The following is an 8,828-nucleotide window of genomic DNA, read 5'->3' on the forward strand; positions in this document are numbered from 1 at the left end:
CACCGTGACGTCAATTGTTTTTCTTTTTATAGTTGCTTTCTAGTGTTTTGATTGGTCACTTTTTTGCGTTGCGCTTCGACGAGTCCTCTTTGTTTAAAAGAATCGAACTCCTTATCTTGGAGATTGGTTTGGTACAAGTTCAGTATTCTATCCGCGTGTTAGGGGTAATGTTCACTGCCTATTTTTGCGAGGCAGAAAAAAACACTATCACTTGTTCCCGGTTGATTATACCATCGTTAAAAAAGTAGACATTATCGTTTCGTACGTGTTGACGTCCATTTTTTAGTGTGTTTATTATGTGCTCATTTTTATACCCTGTTCATCACGTGATGTTTAGATTGATTTTCTATTGTTCTATTTTTATCGTGTGCATTTATAATTTAATTATCTCATTAACCTATACTCTATTGCCATACCTCAAATTGTTTTAAGTGTTTGTGTAGCTTGTTTTTTTTATAAGTGTGTCTCTTTGTTTGTTATTGGGTCTATCTTCTTTGTTTTTATCGCTATTTTTTACGCCTGTATCACTGTTTAAGTGCTAGTGCGTCTCTTTGTTCTCATTTGGTCTATTTCCATTAGAATATCCATTATTTTTACGACTGGCTTGCTTATTTAGTATTATATTTATTGTTCTAAGTGTTACCCTTTTTAAGAGGTTTCAACTGTTCATTTGTATTTTTCTCCATTGTTTTTTAAGTGTTTGTGTAGTGGGTCAGATTCTATTTTTATGTGTCTCTTTGTTTTCATTAGGTCTATCTCCATTGTAATAAGTGTTTAGCGTGTCTTACTCTATAATTGCGTCTCTTGTTTTCATTTGGTGTATTTCCATTATAATATCCATTAGAATATCCTCCTTTTTTTGGCTTGTTTTGGTATTTACCTCAATTGTGTTTGTTTAGTGGTTCTATTTTTTACAACTCTTTGGTTTCAATAGGTCCATCTCCATCGTTTCACAAAAAAAGAACAAAGTCAAATACAAATTTATTCATATTTATATACAAAACAAGTCATATGCGAACGATTATCAAGTACATATATTTCATTGTGGTATATGTATAGAATAAATTTATATAACATATTCAATAAAATCGAAAAAAAAATATTTGGAACATTGATCAATTCCACCATCACTTAGTACAAACTGTTTAAAATCACACTCAAAAATATAGAGCTAGTATAAAATTAACTACTAATTTAGAGAAGAAAAACCACCGAGGACAATTTAATATTATCGAGCAAATGGGTCATTTAAATTGGAGACAATTGGAGTCAAAATCATTAAAAAAAATTACAGAAATAACAAGTAAAAATGATTAAATATACAAATTTTCAAACTATTATAAAATTTTAACTCACGTCACCCGTAAAACCACCGAGGAGAGGTAATAAATACGTAAAAAAGATACACTTTTGAGGAAGTAAGCCGAAAAATGACAAATACAAAGAGTAAAATATACAAACTAATATAATGAAGACCGACGCCACCCATTGAACCACCGAAGTACTATCAAACCACTGGGACATTTAAATCATTGAATCTATGACGAAAATTTGAGTAAAAATCACTCAAAAATGTACATCGATTAAGACGATAAATGACGACAAGAAAATAATTAAATATTCTAACTATTATCAAATATTAAGGCCACCGAGGATCATTTTCTATAAGTAATGCGTATGTAAAAAGGACAAACTGTTGAGGAAGTAAACCAGAAAAATGACAAGTAAAATAGTACTATTCAAACTATTATTCTGAAGACCTACGCTACCCATTTAATTACCGAGGACAACTTTCTATAAGTATAAAAAAATGACAAAAATTTTGAGGAAGACAGGCAATGAGTAAACAAATAAGACCACTTTAAAATTATTGATATTTCCAAATAACTGACATTCAATAAGTATTGAGGAAATAGTTCAAATAAACCATTTATAAACATCCACTAAAAATAGAGGTTCCGTGGACAAAACGGATTAGGGTAAAAATAGGAAAACCCGGCCCTTTCTTGTAAATATGTATACATTTTGTTGTCAACAGATCGGAATCCGCGATTGACACCCGATCCAGACTTTTTCGATAAGAGGACGTCCATGTAGGTCGATTTATTAATGTCATTCAATTTTTTAATGACCCCTTTGCAGCTAAATTTATCAGAATGGCCGAAATAGTAATATATTCGTAAGGGTAACAATCCCATTCCCCCTGTATTCTTCTTAAAATAGACCGGGAGTCATTTTACCGAAAGCGACATGTTTTGGAGTGTCAGATCGGGGAAACCAGAGATGCTTTTCCCCCTCGAACTTTTGTTTTAAATGGGGACGTATCACCTGTTATAAAGACTCTGCGGAAAGAGCCATGTACACAGAATCCAAATCCACGGAACAGTATTGAAAGTCCCTACGATCCACAAATACATCAATGAAATCATAATAATATTGCAACATGCGTAATTTAGCATACTGGTACACAAAACATTCAATTTGTAATGGTAAATCTAAATTTCAGAGGTATTATCATTCAGTTGATTACATTTGAGAAAAAATGGTCTACGAGGCATTGGTACACCCTGGAAGTTTTACAAAATATGACTTCCGTGTGATTTTCTTTATTTGTCACTGTTTTGTCGTAGGATGAATTTCCGTCAAGTTTATTCGTGTCCGCAATGATTATTTTGCTGGGATCCGCGTTCCCCTCTCGTCTAGCTTTGCTTACTGCATCTCCAGAGGAACAAAGACATTTAAACGGTGTGTATTCCAGGACTTAATGTGTTTTGGTAACCACTAGTCCTTGGACTATGTATCACCTTAACAACTGAGTAATTATCATGAATTTTTCGCTAAACATGCTACCGATCAACGATTTTCTCGGATGTGCCATGACATCTCGGTCGACAGCATATTGACGCATGTGGTTGCCGATGACGTTCCTTGAAATGTCTGTATTTTGAAAAAATGGATGGCGTCTCTGCACATTTCTGCTTTAAATAATCCGGCACTTTAATATCCACTTCCAGGGCTCTAAATGATTTGTCATTCTATATATGAACTGTTCTTACAAAGTCAGGTTTCAAATTTGGCAGTTAATATTATGCAAGGGACCTCTTTTCAAGTAGTCATATTTCGTACCTTAAACTTTTACGGACAATTAACGACTTAGTTTTCAAAATATTGGTTAGGTTACCATCAAGTTTCTAGATGTGTATGTGGATCGTTCCCCCAAAATCAGGGTCCCCCAACAAATTAATTTTCTCATTCTAGTTACGAATACACTGTTTATACAAATGCTTTCTCGAGGAGGAGTGAAATCCATCAGAGGTGGGTCATAATTTGTGTTTAAGAAAAGGTGATTTAATTCATGTTTGTGTCTATATGGAAGGGGAATTTGTTTTTAGCATTATTCCGTCTTTGTGTAACTGAATTGAGTTGTATAATTAAACTTGACAGTGTTATCGATGTCAGATCCAGAAACACAATATTGTCAAAACTTTTATCACGAAATTATCCATTGCTGCATATATAATATGAAATAAAATGACATAGTCCGTTGTGGATTTGTGATGTTTTATGGTTTTTAGATATTGGAGTTTTTCCGCACTTTCATTTTGTGCGCTGCCTTATTATTCGCCAGCTTGATCTGGCTTATTGCTCGCTAGCTTGAGCTTGGTCAATTTATATTAAGTACACCATTATTCTGTTTCATAGACGAGCAATATAAATGGTGCATTTAGTGTTAATTGTGGCTGTCACCATCGCAAAATTTATTTTCTTGACATTTAAATGCATTGATTCATATAAAAAAGTCAACCACGTCTTCCCGAAATTTTACGAAAGTGCAATATATATGACGCAAATTATTCACACAGCAAACTTTGTTTGCTTTTCTAGAAATAAAAATACATAACACCAATGAATGAAGATATGCACAGTTGCGATCACTTCTAACCTCTCTTCGATTCTGTCAGGGGTTGCTGTCATAGAACAGTTCTAAACTGTCAGAAACTTAAGTGTTCACATTCATACATTTTGCATGAATATGATATTTCTGAAGAATTTTGACTGAAATATATGTGTCGCACTCCCTCATTTGATAGTTATATTGAAAAAATGTAGTATTTTAGTAAATATTTTTAGACCCTTATGGAAAATAAAAGTGCTCGCACTCATACATCTTGCTAGAATATTAATTTTTTAAGTAATTTTGACTCATATTTATATGTTGCGGCCACCCACATGATAGTTATATTGAAAAATTTAGCATTTTAGTAAATGAATTCAGACCGTTATGGAAATTAAGTGTTTGCACTCAAATACAGAGATGAGTGAGCTCAAAGTGATGGTTCTTGGTCAAACAAATAGTACATGTATAAACAATATGCGTATTTCCTAAACATTGGAAAATAACATGTCAAAAGTATTAGCAGCAGTGCTCATAGAGCGAAAAGTGAAACATGAAGTCGATCAAATGAAACGGGAGTTTAACTCACAATAAAATGATTTTAAAGACCAAATGTCCACGCTGGAAGCAAAAGTCTATGGTGTTAAACAATTGTACGCGTAAATCGAAACTGTCCAACATGAAAGTTGTAAAGGCGCGAATCCAAATAAATGGGAAAGTACGACAACATATTTGTCATGTATTGTAGACAATGTTTTTGCTACAACAGGGTCCTTGAAAACTGATGTAGCATTGGCACTCATTGACCTACTTGAAACTTTCACCCGTTTTAAAATTAAAGATCTCACGGCCTTTAACCATTTTGACAGAATCAATGTCTTCTTCTTCTTCTTCTCGTTTTATCCATTTTCTTGCGTAGTCCTCCACGGCATCCTGAAGATGTTGATATTGCTCTAAGTTGTACCGCTCTCGATACAACTGAAAATCATTTAGGAGATTTATTCTTAGACTTTTAAGTAGACGTAACTTTTTGTGTCTTAAATGGTCGCCTTGGGATCCAGAATAATTTCACATGTGTGTCAAAGAAAAGAAACTCAGTCGTTGACTATGTTTTAGTTCCATACGAAAGTTTGCCAATAGTATTGGAATTTAAAATAAATACGATGTCATATTGGATTGAGAAACATAGCATGTATGTGCCTGGCAAGCATCCAGACCATTCTCTACTTGGATAAAAATTATTCTTCCCGATGAAGCGGCTGTCATTGAAAATGATGGACGTGTTTGAGTTGATACTTCAAAATTATCAGCAGATGTTTTGAATTCTCACATTAAGAGACTTCAAGATACTATACATCGCATTGAAAATGCACTCTTAATAAATAAAAGTGTAAATAAAGCGTATGATACATTTGTTAACTTTCTAATGAATGAAATGGATTTAGGTGGAACAGTGAAAAGTTCAAACACTTCTCATACCATGAACAGTAAAACCAAATTTATGAATAAGCCTTGGAATGACGTGTTACAAGATAAATGGAATGCTGCCAATAGTAAAGAAAAAAACTGTTGTTTAAATGTACTCAGCACACAAACATTAAGCGTAAACTGAAACAAGAATACTGCCTTGCGCGTGATGATTTTGATAAACATTTACGAAAATTTAAACGATAGTACCAAATTAATTTCCAGGATATTTTATTTGATGAACTGGAAAAACCTAATTCTAGAGACTTTTGGAGACATATTGGTTACAGCGGTAATCAAAAGAATGCAATCCAGGGACAAAGACCAGACATAGTAAACAGACACACACTACAAAGAACATAACGTAACTAAAATCATATATACAAAATGAAGTATGCATTTGACTTATTTGGAAAATATAACACATATCAATAAATGTGTCCATCTATTCCATATGAAAAAGAAGGAATACGGTAAAAAAATAATATATAGAATTATGTATAAAAAAATACAAAAGTTTGAGAAAATCCCCTTTTATAATTCATATCAAAAATGAAAATAACTAGGGTTTTATGTGCAAGTGTATGTGTTATAGGTCTTGAGTTTGTAAGAACCTTAAAATTGTTTGAAAATAAAACCTTTTAATTGATTCGAATATAATTACCAATAACTTGATGGTCTCTTTTATTTATCATTTGAAATCAATTAAAAACTGATTGTACTATATTGCCATGGACAGATGTTTGGCAAAATTAAAGAGGCCTAATACCTTTGACAGATATTTGAGTTATTTACTATGGTCATCACAATTGATTTTTAAAATGGAAGCCTATTGCTATAGCAAACGAGACATCCAAATGATTTCATTTTGTTATTTAAGAAAAGAAAAATATTATACATAGTTCTGAATAAGGTGATTGTAAGAGATGTATGGTTTCATATTTTATTTTTAATCAAATTCACTGAAAAAAATCGAAAAAAATGGATTTCCCGGTATAAAGTGTGTCATGGAAATTTTATTTTTGTTAAAATTCGTAGGCATATCAGTTTTCAGATGGGCAAAATAGCAGAGATTTTAGAAATATAAAGGACGAGAACATCCATTAGGATTATCATGCTGGGTTTCTAGCTTTTATGCATCTTGTTGGGCTGATATTTGTCCCATCACATTTTGCAAATACTTTTTGATAAATTTTGAATATCGGATCTCGAATCGGTATGATATTGGACAAATGTGCATATCCGGCGATATCACGATATGTTAAATAAATCTATAATTTTTGAAAGGTTTATTAATACGGATAAAGAATCTATATTTTTTTCAAGCAGATGTATTTTGTGTTGACATTCCTTAAAAAATAAATATAGATAGTTTATTTCGATTTAAATATATAAAGCCTATTCATTTTATTATACGGAAAAAAACGAATATTTAATTAAAATAATATAGAAAAAAAGTAGAAATGTAATAATTTAATTGATCATAACAATTATGAAAAAAGTAAAGCGTGATTAAGACTCATTTAAACAGGATAAATTGTACGATTGTTAGAAAACTAATTCATGCAAGAACAAGAAAAAAGTATAATCATATTATTTGACAAATCGACAATAGATCAAGAAGTACCAAGTTATGTGTTTAAAGACATCACAATCAATATGGAAATGTACTTCGGCTTCAATCTCGAAGTGACAAGGCGGACAGAGTCTCCGATTTAACACGATTGCTGGTGAACCAAATGTGTTCTTCTTGAATCGTTTTTTTATCTTGATTGAATTTTTTTTCAGGATCGTTCTTTCTAGCATATTCCCAACTCTTCAATAAGTGTATAATTGTCGTCTTCATATACCTTAAAAGAATTTCGGTATTAGACTAATCAAAAATTGTTTGTGTTATTGTCGCAATATAAAGATAACAGAGCTCTCCTAAAAAGCCTTTTTGAAAAGATAAATGAAACACTACATGTACATACAAATCAAATATAAATAAAATGTAAACAAGTTAAAGAATTTGTGCCAAATTTGGGCCTTACAGTCTTCGTCATATGTAATGCAGGACATATACCCTGACCATGCAAGTTTGTCTGTCAGGTACAGTACATGTATCCCGAAGGCTGGTTCTATCCACAATTGTTAATGTACCTACTTTTATTAGTTACAGACTTACAGCTACCAATATCCCTGTAAGGGTCTGTTGTGTGAGATACCTTAGTCATACATGCATGTACGTGCACGTAAATGTATGATTAACCAGTGTATACGTACGATTTTTATTTTTTTTTTTCATTTTCCATCTAGCTATAAAATGTCAAATTATTGTGGATCATCAAATATATTTCCTTCAATAAGACTTATCACACAGTTTTCGCTGGCCGGGTCATTCCTCGCAGGATTAATCTAGGGCTTTAACTTAGTACACGATGTATGGTAGATCGAAACAGTTCATCTAGGTGTTATTAGGTGGGATAGAGGATCAAGTTAATGATGCATGTCACAACAAATCAATATTATACAAACGTCTCAGAATGTGACGACTCTATTCGTTGCACTGCTCTATGGAATAAAACGGATCCGATATCAACTTATAGATGGGTCTTAAAAATTCCCAACGATGTTAGAACTGTCAACTTTATACACTCTTTAGTAATTATACAGATAGCAGTGATTTACTGATTCTATATATCTATATAATAAAAAGAATAATCGATTGGTAATCGTAAATAACTGAAGTATGTCGACTAGTGCCAAGAACAATTCTGCACGCACATTACATATAGGCGTTCTCCGGCACTCGTGATTATATTTTGTTGATTCACTCTTTACAATTAATTATCCTATTATTATTGCGTCTGGGTCATGATAAGTAGAACTTTGAGTATTTTGCTATATATAATATGGAATACTTTAAAATCGTACCGATCATGTATATCTTACAAGTTACACGTCTGACAAAATAATTGGTTTTATGTGCTAGATTACAAAGTTTAAATGATAGAAAACTGTCAAACTAACAATAAATCTTACCTTTTATTTTCAAATAAACCAATAGATGAAAACAATTAATAAACAACAAAACAGCGACATAAATTACATCTAAACAAATCCCTTAAAACCACACCTTATTTTGATTTTAGATATATTCTTTAATACAGTAATTGAATGCATCAAATGATTTCAATAAACATGTACACTACAGTGTACTAGCCGAAACATACATACAGAGAAACTGTAACATGGGTAAAAAAAGCTCAATAGGTTACTTGTGGATTAATCACAATTTATCCCGTGTGGTAATTCAATTTAACAAGACTTAGACGCTTCCCTGTTTATAGGTAAAACAAAACAAACATAAGCTTTTGAAAAGTCGAAAATTTCTGAATTTTTCACAAAAATTAAAAAAAAGTGCACAAACTGTAACATTGAAAAATAATATTAGCCTAATAATTTTGATTACGACATTTAACGC

The 8,828-nt window shown here is 32.1% G+C and overlaps 1 long non-coding RNA gene across 1 annotated transcript; it reads right to left on the reverse strand.

Annotated features, from left to right (window-relative positions):
• Nucleotides 1-5,576: 5,576 nt before the first annotated feature.
• LOC148599866 (uncharacterized) lies at nucleotides 5,577-8,809 on the reverse strand. Its single transcript, XR_015918202.1, has 2 exons — nucleotides 8,387-8,809; nucleotides 5,577-8,045 (listed from the first exon to the last, which is right to left on the reverse strand). It is a non-coding gene; the product is annotated as an uncharacterized LOC148599866 (long non-coding RNA).
• Nucleotides 8,810-8,828: the final 19 nt, after the last annotated feature.

This window comes from Perna viridis, chromosome 13 (genome assembly GCF_037379345.1).
Source record: "Perna viridis isolate PV_CMFRI_1.1 ecotype Kerala chromosome 13, ASM3737934v1, whole genome shotgun sequence".
Classification (NCBI taxonomy): Eukaryota; Metazoa; Mollusca; class Bivalvia; order Mytilida; family Mytilidae; genus Perna; species Perna viridis.